Here is a 12658-nt window from a genome sequence, read left to right as displayed (position 1 = left end):
CACCTACGCCATAAGATGGGGGGGGGTCCTCATCTCTCATGCGTTGTGTACGAAAATTTCTTTGGTTAGGTTTTGGTGATGGCGGTGCTATCTTGAATAGAAGTTCTCTAACTGCAACACTGCCTCGGTGGTTCTTGGCCTGGCGTTGTCGAGGAGCCTCTGAGTTTTTTATTGTTCCTATCAACCTTTTTGCAAGACGTTTTGGTTCTCGTTGCTATATTTTGGTGAGCCATCGTTGTCGGCGGTGCCATATTCTCCAACAACCCCTTCATTCGGTTCTTCGCGAGCAAAGGCGAATGGCCTAGTTTGGCATACAGGTGTAACCATTGAACATTATTTGGTCATCTAGAGGTCTTCAATGACTAAGATTTCTCGGTGTTATTCTTCGCCATCGAGAACTAGAAGTGGGTAAGAAGGATGAGTTTGGTTGTGCTTTTTCCAAGAACTTTGAGGCCTATAGCCTTGGTTATAATTTTCCAAATTTTTCATGGTTATTTTTGGGTTGTGGGTTTAGTTACCTGATTATCTGGTTGTATCCGCTATTCTTTTAGATAGATCCTATTTGGAAAGAAACTATGCCCGTCAAAATGAGTCTATTTAGGCTACATCTGTATACCAAAATCAATCTGAGAGATCCACCAACTACAATATGCACGAAAGAACTGTGTATGTGTCTTGTCTTGTATTCTCATCAGAGTATATGTGACATGGTGTATGCTCTCACATGAACCGTACTACATACTTATTGCACATACGACACACAAGAGGAACAAGCGATGCCGTCTGTGTGGGGACAAAATAATGGGATATCCCCATTCCGTGCTTGTAGATTTCCAGCTAATGATCCACTAATGAGTTGAGTTTGAACTAGTAAGACCTGTTTATTTGTTTTCACCTTTTTAGGGAAAGGACCTAGTTCATCTTTTTTTTTTCCTTGAGGGAAAGACCTGGTTCATGTCATCTGTCCTGGACTCCCGGTAACGGAGCCAGTTCAACATAAGTCGAGCATGTGCTCTATATTTAGCATCAAACATAACAAAGAGTTCACCTGCAAAGAAAACGTAACAAAGAGTTACCTTAACAAAACTAATAATGCTACTATCTAAGACAGGAAGCTAATTGCTCCTTGTACACTTGCACAAAGTATGGCGATCGTGCGCCTGGCAACACTGCTCCCGTGCAAGGCTGTGCCTCACGCCCGCCCGAACTATTCAAACGGGAGGGAGATATAATTTATTGAGCCCTGATTTGGCAATTGATTGCTAGATCGCGTTGTATCATTTTTTCTATCACAGTGTTTGTCTATACGGGCCACGCATTGATATTAGATAGGAAAAGTAAATACCAATATTTTAAATAATAAATACTGATTTTTTATTGTGGTACAGGAAAAGATATCGCTTTTTTCTACGGTGCAGGAACAAAATGCCACTATACATGGTAAATAAACCGTGACGGTGGATTTGGAAAACCAGCGGCGCTCTAAACCCACAAGTGTATTCCCCCGAGCATCTATAAAAGGCCGCTGACCTTATAGAAAAAGAATTATTCACCGGCACCTAAAAGAGATTTCCTTCCTGTAGAATACTTTACAATACTTTCAGGATGGCTGGAGAGGTTGGCAAGTGGGTTAGCTTCTTCAAAAATTCTTGGATTTTAATCCCACTGGTATGAAACACCACTTCATGTACATGGCTTCTTTTTATGAAACTCATGGCTGTTTTTATTTCTTGATTGTTTTCCCTTGCATTTCCAGTGGCTTACCAGACTGAGAAGCAGATCCATATGGTTTATATGCTTGTACATCCATCGATTTGTGTACGGTGTTCAAAAGCAGATCTACTAATTTTCTATCTTGTAATTGAACTTCGGTTCCGTACATTATAGATACCATCCTAAATTTGTAAAGTAGGCGTAGACTTGAAAAGTATATCTAACAGGTTCTCATCTTTGATGCCTCAGTTCGTATAATACATATATCCTCGCACACGTGTCAGATGTATGCTATCTATTTTCTTAGATAGTGATGAAAACTAGATCTATAAAGTTTTCATCTTGTAATTAAGATGAGAGTGCCTAGGACTCATCTAGATGAGATATAATTTGGTCTCATTCACCTAAAAACAAAAACAGATAAAAATAGTACTACAAACCACATCAGCACACACGCATCTTATAGTATCAATCCAATGGCTATAAAAGTGAATGAGACATAACTAAAACTTAGCTAGATGAGTTCTAGCAAAGCCGAATTCAGATTGCTCTCTGTACAGTACGGACATCTCCCACGTGTGTTTTAGGCGTCGAATAAAAAAGTAAATAGTTTTCTTCTTGTGATTAGGAATTTGTTCCGTACAATATAGATATCCTTCCACGTGTGTAAGTCGTGGACTTCAAAGTAATTCTACATAGTTTTCATCATTATATAGCTATACTTATGCTCCATACAACACGGATATCCCCACATGTGTGAGGCAAAGCCCACTATTGACATAACTATCAGAAGAACTCTCTTTTGTCGTATGCTCATATGTCGCTCTTCATGTCGTTGTATTAGACATATCGATGGAATGTCACGACAAATGTTGTCGTTAGGTGAGCGTAAAGACCCCGAATATTGCCTTACCACTTGCATCTATTAGTGGAATATCACGACAAACGATACCGCTGGATTATTAGAAATGCTCGGAATCTTGAGTTATTGCTTACATGCCGATGGATTGACACAACGAATATCGATGGAACGTCACGACAAATGTTACCGTTAGATGAGTTCAAACACGTTGTGGCGAAAAGACATTTTAAATTAATAACTATGCATTATTTTATTTTACTTTTTACTCATTGGGAGTGTGTTTGATGTAACGCAGATTATTGTTCATGGAGTGATCGTGGTTACGGTGGTTCTCGTGTACTCTTCCGTCTCCTCCCATATAAATGATGCCGCGTGCAGCGCCGCCACGAACGCCGTGGAGGTGTCGCTGGTGCACATTGCCGCTGGCATGCAGTCTCTCATGAAAGCCAACCACTCCGCGCCATCGTCGTGCAGTCTTTGCAGATCCCTAGCAACAAATCATCTTATTTCCGACACGTAATTTACCGAGCATCTCTATGGTTTAACTGTGCCTTCTTCTTTTTTGCACGTATGTGCACTTCCTTTTTGAACCACAATTACGTATGATCTTATTTGATTTGCTGTATAAATATGCGCATTGATATGTATATATACGCATGTACATACACAGACAAATAAGTATCTTTTTTGCATGTATATTAATTCTATGTATATGGGAGAAATATGGCACGTCCAAATACATTCAATTTCACCACTGAATAACTCATGTACATATATGCTTCTGTGTTGACCTGACAGGTGGGACCACGGATGTTCATGGCGTTGGCCATGCAGCCGCAGGTGGCCGAGATGTCATACACCAGCGTGAACGGCACCACGTTGACATACTACCGCACCGAGAACGGTCAGGAGACAGCGAAGCTCGTGAGCCAACGCGACAAATGGTACACCGAGCAGGCGGTTGATCCGGTGACCGGCCGTCTCACCGGCCGGCCCGTCCCAGCGACGAGGCCGGAGCACCTGCCCAACGCGACACAGCTCCTCGCCGCCGCCAACAGGGGCTCGCCCGCGGCGCTTCGGGCCGGGTGGGTCCACTCCAGCGTCCAGGTGATGGTCTTCTCCGCGCCGGTCGGGCAGACCGCCGTGGTCTCCGCCGCCGTCCCCGTCGACGTGCTGACGATCACCACGGCCGATCCGGCCGCGGGCACTTACTATGCGATCACCGACAAGCGCAGCGGCGCGGCGACGGTTTATAAGCCTTTGGTGGGTGGGAGGCCCGGCCACGACGCGGAGCTGATGAAGACCTTGTTCTCGGATACCAACTGCACCGCGTCCGCCATTAACAAGCCCGATATCGTGCTCCACAGCGTCGGGTCGGACCAAGTTGCGTGCACGAGCTTCGACCTCTCCGGAGTGAACCTGGTAACACCCTGTCCATCTAGCATCGATCACAAGCCATCATCCATATATATAACACATATAAGTACTAAATTTAAGCTTATAATTAACTAATGACACCACATCATATAACGTGCATAAGGTGGCAAGTATCTGCGAGATATTCACAGCAAATGTCATCAACTTCTCAAGATGAAAAGGTTACGTAAAAGCACAAAAGTTTCCAAATCAACGGCCCGATCGAAGTGATTCGCCTATTCGGCTATTTCCATCCCAGATCCGAAGATTATCCTCTGGATGAATTTTTTTTCCTTCGTAGTAGTAGCACACATATGTATGTCTAAAAATTTGATCGGACGACATCGTACAAACAATAATCTACGGTTGTATTTCTTCTTGTTATCCAGCGAGTCTGGCTAGTGCTCAGCGAGTGCAGCGGGGCAACCAAGGTCCGACGGATCGGGGTGGCCGTCCTATGCATCATGTGTGCAGTCACGATAGTGGCAATGGTAGTGTGCTTCCTCATGGCACGCGTGTTGTGGAAGGTCAGGGTGCGGGAGGTCGCGCTGGAGGCCGAGCTAGTGCAACAGAAGGAAGCGCTCCAGCAAACGGAGCGCAAGAGCATGAACAAGAGCAATGCCTTTGCCCGCGCTAGCCACGACATCCGCTCCTCGCTCGCTGCTGTCGCCGGACTCATCGAGATCTCCCGGTCGGAGACCCGCGGCAACACCAACCTCATATATAACCTCAACCAGATGGATGTCGGCACCAATAAGCTCTTCGGTTAGTCCGCAACCATGGCCCTACTTACCATCCACACATATCACTCCCATGTATAGGACTATTTAGTACTAGATCCTGACCATAGCATTATAATTTGCTTATTGTAAAAGCGAAGTTTCCTCAAATAATTTGTTTACAATTTTAGGTGCAGAAGTGTCCAAGAGCCCAGTTCTACGTTTTAAATATAACATTTGCTTATAATTTCTAGAATACTCAAGAAATCATTCTCTGTTTGGTAAAGGATTAATATTGTATTTGCAAAAAAAATTAATATTTTGTTTCTAAAAATATTTAAATATAGGATAGTTGAAATGGAGCTATCACATATCATTATCTTAGCGGCCAGTAAACACACCTTGTTCTAATACTTTTCTTATTGTCTATTTTTTGGTTAGGAAAATATTTTGCTGCATTTATGCACCATGTTATCGTGCCTTTTGTTTATGCATAAGCGACAAATTTATTATTTGTTGACTTATCATCCATATATATATATATACATGTCTATGTTACTTTCAGATATTCTTAACACGATACTGGACATGGGCAAGTTGGAGTCCGGGAAGATACAGCTAGAAGAGGTAGAGTTCAGGATGGCAGATGTCCTCGAGGAATCCATGGACCTGGCGAATGTCGTTGGGATGTCAAGAGGTGTCGAGGTGATCTAGGACCCTTGCGACTTCTCCGTGCTCCGGTGCACCGCCGCTGTCGGTGACTGTAAGCGTGTCAAGCAGATCCTTGACAACCTTCTCGGCAACGCCATCAAGTTCATGCATGAAGGCCATGTCATGCTCCGTGCATGGGCCAACCGCCCCGTCATAAGGGGCTCCATGATCAGCACCCCGTCGAAGTTCGCCCCCCGCCGTCGCGCCGGTGGGGTCCTCGGTTGGCTGCTTGGAATAAGTGAGAATTGTGCCGAACAGAATGGCGGCTTGTCCTTGAAAATTGATCCTGATTCGGTTGAGTTTTATTTTGAGGTTGTTGACACTGGTGTGGGGATACCCGAAGAGAAGAGGGAGTCTGTGTTTGAGAACTACGTTCAAGTGAAGAATGGGCATGGTGGCACCGGGCTAGGACTTGGAATTGTGCAATCATTTGTAAGTGATCTCATCTTTTTCTGTGCATATTAAAATGCTCTCAAGCGCGTCAATGTATTTCTTTTTTACGCTTTTGAATTGTCACTTCCTAAACTTTTTTCTAAATTTACAAACTCCAAAGTCTAAAAGTATATCAATTGGAGGTTATATATAAATTAAGAGTGACTTGAGATGAAGATGGCTATATGTTAATCCAGATGCGTAGAATTTTGATTGGATTTAAGACAAATTCACGCAACTTTGCTTGTTGCACTTGACACTCTAAAAAAAGTTCGTGACTCTTTATCTTTGAAAACTATATTGTTCACTGATGTGTCTGTTATTTCTTATTTACTTATGATTTTCTTTGTTGTTTTTATTGGTATATATAGGTTCGTCTGATGGGAGGGGAGATAAGCATCAGGGACAAGGAGCCAAGAGAAGCGGGAACGTGCTTTGGATTCAACGTGTTCCTGAAGGCCAGCAAGAGTCCAGAGGTTGAAGACAACCTCGAGGAAGGGAGGGCAGCGCCTTCTCTGTTCAGGGAGCCCGCCTGCTGGCGGACACTGCGTCCTCCTCGTCCACGGCGAAGAGACCCGCCGGATCCTGCATGCATGGATGGAGAGCGTCGGGATGAAGATCTGGCCCGTCTCGTGCGCCGAGCTCCTCGCCCCAGCCATCGACAAGGTGTGCTCTGCCTTCAGCGGCTCGCCGTCAAGGCCGACGTCGATGTCATCGCTGCACAGCGCTGGAGGCAACGACTTGGACGACACCATAGAACGCTGCCTCGTCTCAAAGGAGATGGCCAGCCACCTGCAGAGCAGCAGGGGCATGGGCGGCAACCACGGCGGGCACCTCCACGCCTTCAGCCTGCTCATCGTCGTCGACGTCTCCGCTGGGAGGCTCCACGAGGCCGCCCGCGAGGCGGCGAGCTTGGCGAGGACCAAGCTCCAGGCGTCGTGCAAGGTCGTCTGCCTGACAGACCTCAAGACCCCCTCCGAGGATTTGAGGAGGTTCAAGGAGGCGAGCAGCTTCGACCTCAAGCTGCGCAAGCCCATCCACGGCTCCCGACTGCACAAGCTCCTCCAGGTCATGGGAGACCTCCAGGCATCCCCTTTCGAGCACCTACATCCATATCAGTTCGAGATGTCGGCGGCAGATCAGACCACTGCGTCAGCGTCCGAAATCACGCTCGCAGTGCCCGTGGGACCAGCCAATGTTGGAGACTGCAAGCCACTGGAGGGGATGCGCGTGTTGCTGGTGGACGACACCATGCTTCTGCAAAGAATCCACGGGCAGATGTTGAGCGATCTCGGAGCAGCCGTGGAGATTGCAGGCGATGGCTCCGTGGCTCTTGCCATGTTCACAGAAGTTCTTCGGAACGCCTTGCCCTATGACGTGGTCCTCATGGATTGCCAGGTACACAAATTTCTCCAGCAACACCATGCCAAGCATCGGTCCATTTCTCCTCAATTTGTTTCAGATGATGCGATTTAATAATTTCTGACATTGCTGGCAATTGTATGTTCTTCGTTTAAGATGCCGGTGATGAATGGCTATGAGGCGACGAGGCGCATCCGCGAGGAAGAAATCCGCCACGGCGTCTGCACCCCGATCATCGCACTGACTGCGAATTCCGCAGAGGAAGGGCTGCAGGAGGCCGTCGAAGCTGGAATGGATCTTCACCTGACAAAGCCGATACCAAAGCCGAAGATCGCAGGGGTTGTTCTTGAGCTCTGCAAACAAGACAAGAACTGACGATGTTATGTTCTCGCGAGGATATTTAATTATTTATCACCCATGCATATGGGAATAGTGTTAGTAATCAAGATCCTGCTCCTGCTATTTTTAACTACTGCTGTAGGTAGTGTGGTCAATAGACAGACAACTCAGCAGCCGAGCAGAAGGTTAAGCAATAACAGCATGCCAAAATTACATTGTAATTCTGTGACATTGTGTGAAATGGTTTATGTTATGCAACTTTGTGATTGCTTTTTCTGTTTAAACAAACGAGTGGTCACAGAATTACAAATATAAATCATTCAAAGCAGAAATTCCGTATTGGATCCCAAAATACAAATTAAATGAGCTCCCATCACATAGTCGGACTGACAAGAATGGTGACCGCCACACACATAGAAGTTATAAATCCTATTCCAAGTCTGAAGAGACCCCTATAGTGCGATCCATGTTGGTTTTTTATGTTTCCTTTTCTTTCTTTCTTTCTTTCTTTTGTTTGGTTTTCTTATTTTCTTAATTCGTATGTCTCTCTCCTTTCTTTCAAATTTTCAAAATCATCGTTGATGTTCACTTTAGAAAAAACATACTTATTTTTCTCTTATTTCTAGAGCAAATAGAAGAACCATTTGTAAGTATATGAACTTATATCTTGTTGCATAAACAACTTCTTAAAATACTTGAACTCTTGTTTGGAGGTAAAACATGAACATTTTTTCTAAAATCTATGAAATTTTTCTAAATAAAAATACATAAACTTTTTAATACATAAATAAATATGTATGTATGTATTACTGAAAAAACAAGATGAAGATTATTTTTAATGCATACACGCATTTCTATTTTTTATGTCGACATTTTTTATTTTTCTTACCTTTTACTATTATTTTAATCATTTATTGTATAGCGACGAAGAAAGCCGCTATGGCGTCCACACCCCGATCATCGCGCTGACCGCGAATTCCACGGACGAGGGTCTGCATGAGGCCATCGAAGCTAGGATGGTTCTTCACTTGACAAAGCCGATACCCAAGCCGAAGATCGCAGGGGTTGTTCTTGAGCTATGCAAACAAGACAAGAACTAATGATGTTCCTGTTGGGAAATGTACCATGCAATTTCAATAAAATTCCTATGCACACGCAAGATTTATCCATGGAGATGCATAGCTACGAGAGGGGGAGAGCATCCTCATACCCTTGAAGATTGCAAAGCAGAAGCGTTTATCTATGCGGTTGATGTAGTCGTACACCTTCATGATCCGTCCTGATCAAGTACCGAACGTATGACACCTCCTCGTTCAGCACACGTTCATATCGATGATGTCCACGCCTTCTTGATCCAGCAAGACAGGAGAAGTAGTAGATGAGTTCCAACTGCACGACGGCATGGTGACGGTGTTGGTGAAGAACAATCTCCGCAGGGCTTCGCCAAGCACTACGGAAACTATGACAGATGATAAACTAGAGGGGGTAGTGTTGCCGGCACACGGCTTGGTGATACTTGATGTGTTCCAGGTGCTAGCCCTGCCCCTCTATTTATATGTTGAGCCCTGGGGTCGAAACTTGGAGTAAAAGCCTCCTCAAAGTCGGTTTTACCCGCAAGGAAGAGTCCTTCCCGGTCTTTCAAGACCAGACGCCACGGTCCTTGGCGCCTGGCCCAGACGCCATGGGCCTTGGCGTCTGGCCCAGGGTCTCCGGCGTTTGCCCCCCTGGCCTCCGCAAAACTCCTTTTGCACCAACCTAAAGCCCCGTGGGCTTCACCCCTTGGACGAACCATATCATCCTATATATAAATCTTTACCTCCGGACCATTCCGAAGCTCCTCGTCATGTCCGTGATCTCATCCGGGACTCCGTACAATTTTCGGTCACCAACATACATAACTCATATAGTACTATATCGTCAACGAACGTTAAGTGTGCGGACCCTACGGGTTCGAGAACTATGTAGACATGACCGAGACAATAAGCAATAGCGGAACCTGGATGCCCATATTGGCTCCTACATATTCTACAAAGATCTTTATCGGTCGAACCTTATGACAACATACGTAACTCCCTTTGTCTATCAGTATGTTACTTGCCCGAGATTCGATCGTCGGTATCTTCATACCTAGTACAATCTCGTTGCTGGCAAGTCTCTTTACTCGCTCTATAATACATCATCCCGCAACTAACTCATTAGTTACTTGCAAGGCTTCTTATGTTGTGCATTACCGAGAGGGCCCAGAGATACCTCTCCGATACTCGAAGTGACAAATCCTAATCTCGATTCACGCCAACCCAACAATACACCTTCGGAGATACCTGTAGAGCATATTTATAATAACCCAGTTACGTTGTGACATTTGATAGCACACAAGGCATCCTCCAGTATCCAGGAGTTGCATGATCTCATAGTCAAAGGAATATGTATTTGACATACATGAAAGCAATAGCAATATAACTGAATGATCAACATGCTAAGCTAACGGATGTGTCTTGTCCACCACATCATTCTCCTAATGATGTGATCCTGTTATCAAATGACAACTCATGTCCATGGTTAGGAAACCTTAACCATCTTTGATCAATGAGCTAGTCAAGTAGAGGCTCACTAGGGACTCAGTGTTTTGTCTATGTATTCACACGTGTATTAAGGTTTCTGGTCAACACAATTCTAGCATGAATAATAAACATTTATCATGAATAAGGAAATATAAAATAACAACTTTATTATTGCCTCTAGGGAATATTACCTTCAGTCTCCCACTTGCACTAGAATCAATAATCTAGTTCACATCGCCATGTGATTAACACCAATAGTTCACATCGCCATGTGAATAACACCCACAGTTCACATCGCCATGTGACTAACACCCAAAGGGTTTACTAGAGTCAATAATCTATAATCCAGTTCACATCGCCATGTGATTAACACTCCAAAGAGTACTAAGGTGTGATCATGTTTTGCTTGTTTGAGAGGTTTAGTCAACGGGTGTGCCACATTCAGATCCATATGTATTTTGCAAATTTCTATGTCTACAATGCTCCATACGGAGCTACTCTAGCTAATTGCTCCCACTTTCAATATGTATCCAGATTGAGACTCAGAGTCGTCCAGATCAGTGTCAAAGCTTGCATCGACTTAACCCTTTATGATGAACTCTTTGTCACCTCCATAACCGAGAAACATATCCTTATTCCACTAAGGATAATTTTGACCGCTGTCCAGTGATCCATTTCTGGATCACTATTGTACCCCCTTGCCAGACACGTGGCAAGGCAGACATTTGGTCTGGTACACAGCTTGTCATGTGATGTCACTTGAAGATATGTCGGTATTTCCCCAAAGAGGAAGGGATGATGCAGCACAGCGGGGGTAGGTATTTCCCTCATATATGAAACTAAGATTATCGAACTAGTAGGAGAACCAAGCAACACAACATAAACAGCCCATGCACACAAATAACAACCACTCGCAACCCGGCATGTTAAAGGGGTTGTCAATCCCTTTCGGATAACGGCGCCAGAAATGGTGCACGGATGGGAGAAAGTTGTAATAGATTGAATAAATAGATCGCAAATAAAATAAAGTGTAGCAAAGTATTTTTGGGTTTTTGGATTAATAGATCTGAAAATAAATGCAAGAGAAAAGTAGATCGCAAAGGTAAATATATGAGAAAGAAGACCCGAGGGCCATAGGTTTCACTAGTGGCTTCTCTCGAGAAAAATAGCAAAGCGGTGGGTGAACAAATTACTGTTGGGAAATTGATAGAACTCCAAATAATTATGACGATATCCAGGCAATGATCATTATATAGGCATCACGTCCAAGATTAGTAGACCAACTCCTGCATCTACTACTATTACTCCACACATCGACCGCTATCCAGCATGCATCTAGTGTATTAAGTTCATGGAGAAATAGAGTAATGCAATAAGAACGATGACATGATGTAGACAAGATCTATCTATGTAGAGATAGACCCCATTGTTTTATCCTTAGTAGCAATGATACATACGTGTTGTTTCCCTTTTTGTCACTGGGATCAAGCATCGTAAGATCGAACCCACTACAAAGCACCTCTTCCCATTGCAAGATAAATAGATTAAGTTGGCCAAACAAAACCCAAATATCGGAGAAGAAATACATGGCTATAAGCAATCATGCATAAAAGAGATCAAAGAAACTCAAATACTTTCATGGATATAAAAAGATAGATCTGATCATAAACTCAAAGTTCATCGATCCCAACAAACACACCGCAAAAGAGTTACATCATATGTGTCGGGGGTTGGGTGCGACATATGCCAATGGATGGCTTATCATGGTGGGAGCGAGTAGAACGTCGCCGGTGCCTGGAGGCGGGATGAGGCGTAGACACGTACGCCGGTGAACTTTACCCAGGTTCGGGGCTCTTCAAGGAGATAACACCCCTAGTCTTGCTCTGCGGGGTCTCCGCATGATCACTAAGGCACAAGTGAGTACAATGGTGCTCCTCGAGCAGTATGCTAGAGATGGGAGAAGGCAAGGCTTGCTCTCTCATCTCCTAGGTATGAATCTAGTCCTAACAGGGTGCAAACCCTTTGCATGGGTGCCCTGGGGGGTTTATATAGGCCTACCCCCCAGGGGTACAATGCTAATCCGGCCGGGTGTAGGGCCCGGCTATCAGTCTCTCTGGTCGCCGGCCTCTCCCCCGACTGCGGGGCCCGCCACCTAGTCTGGTATAGAGCCGATAGGCCGCCTTCGCCGCTCGCGGGCCCTGCCGGCTACGGATTACTGTGACCGTGTTGCTAATGACGCATGCTTGGTCGGGGAGGTGTGGCTACAGTCCCGCCGCCTGGTGGGAGATCACTGTAGCCACTCCGCATCTTATCTGGTTAATGGTGCGTGGATCTCCGAGGAGGGACCGGGCCGGCTGTTGGGAGCCGGCCTCCCTTGGGTCTGACTGGCGTAGCTACCGCCGTCTTCCGGGCTCTCGCTGACCGGTAGGGCCCGCCGTCCTTGGGCCATACCGACAGGCGGTCGTGGGAACAGGGCTTTGCCTGTCAGGAGTGACGTCAAGGGCAAAATGGCAACAGTGCCGCGCCGAGGGGACATCTCCGCT

At 45.3% G+C, this 12658-nt stretch overlaps 1 pseudogene; it reads left to right on the top strand.

Annotated features, from left to right (window-relative positions):
* Window positions 1-1605: 1605 nt before the first annotated feature.
* On the top strand, window positions 1606-7590 carry LOC119331576 (annotated as a pseudogene).
* The last annotated feature ends 5068 nt before the right edge of the window (window positions 7591-12658 follow it).

The sequence above is a fragment of the Triticum dicoccoides genome, chromosome 7A (genome assembly GCF_002162155.2).
Source record: "Triticum dicoccoides isolate Atlit2015 ecotype Zavitan chromosome 7A, WEW_v2.0, whole genome shotgun sequence".
NCBI classification, from domain to species: Eukaryota; Viridiplantae; Streptophyta; class Magnoliopsida; order Poales; family Poaceae; genus Triticum; species Triticum dicoccoides.
Note: the sequence above shows the minus strand (reverse complement) of the source record. Positions and strands in the feature narration are given on the sequence as shown.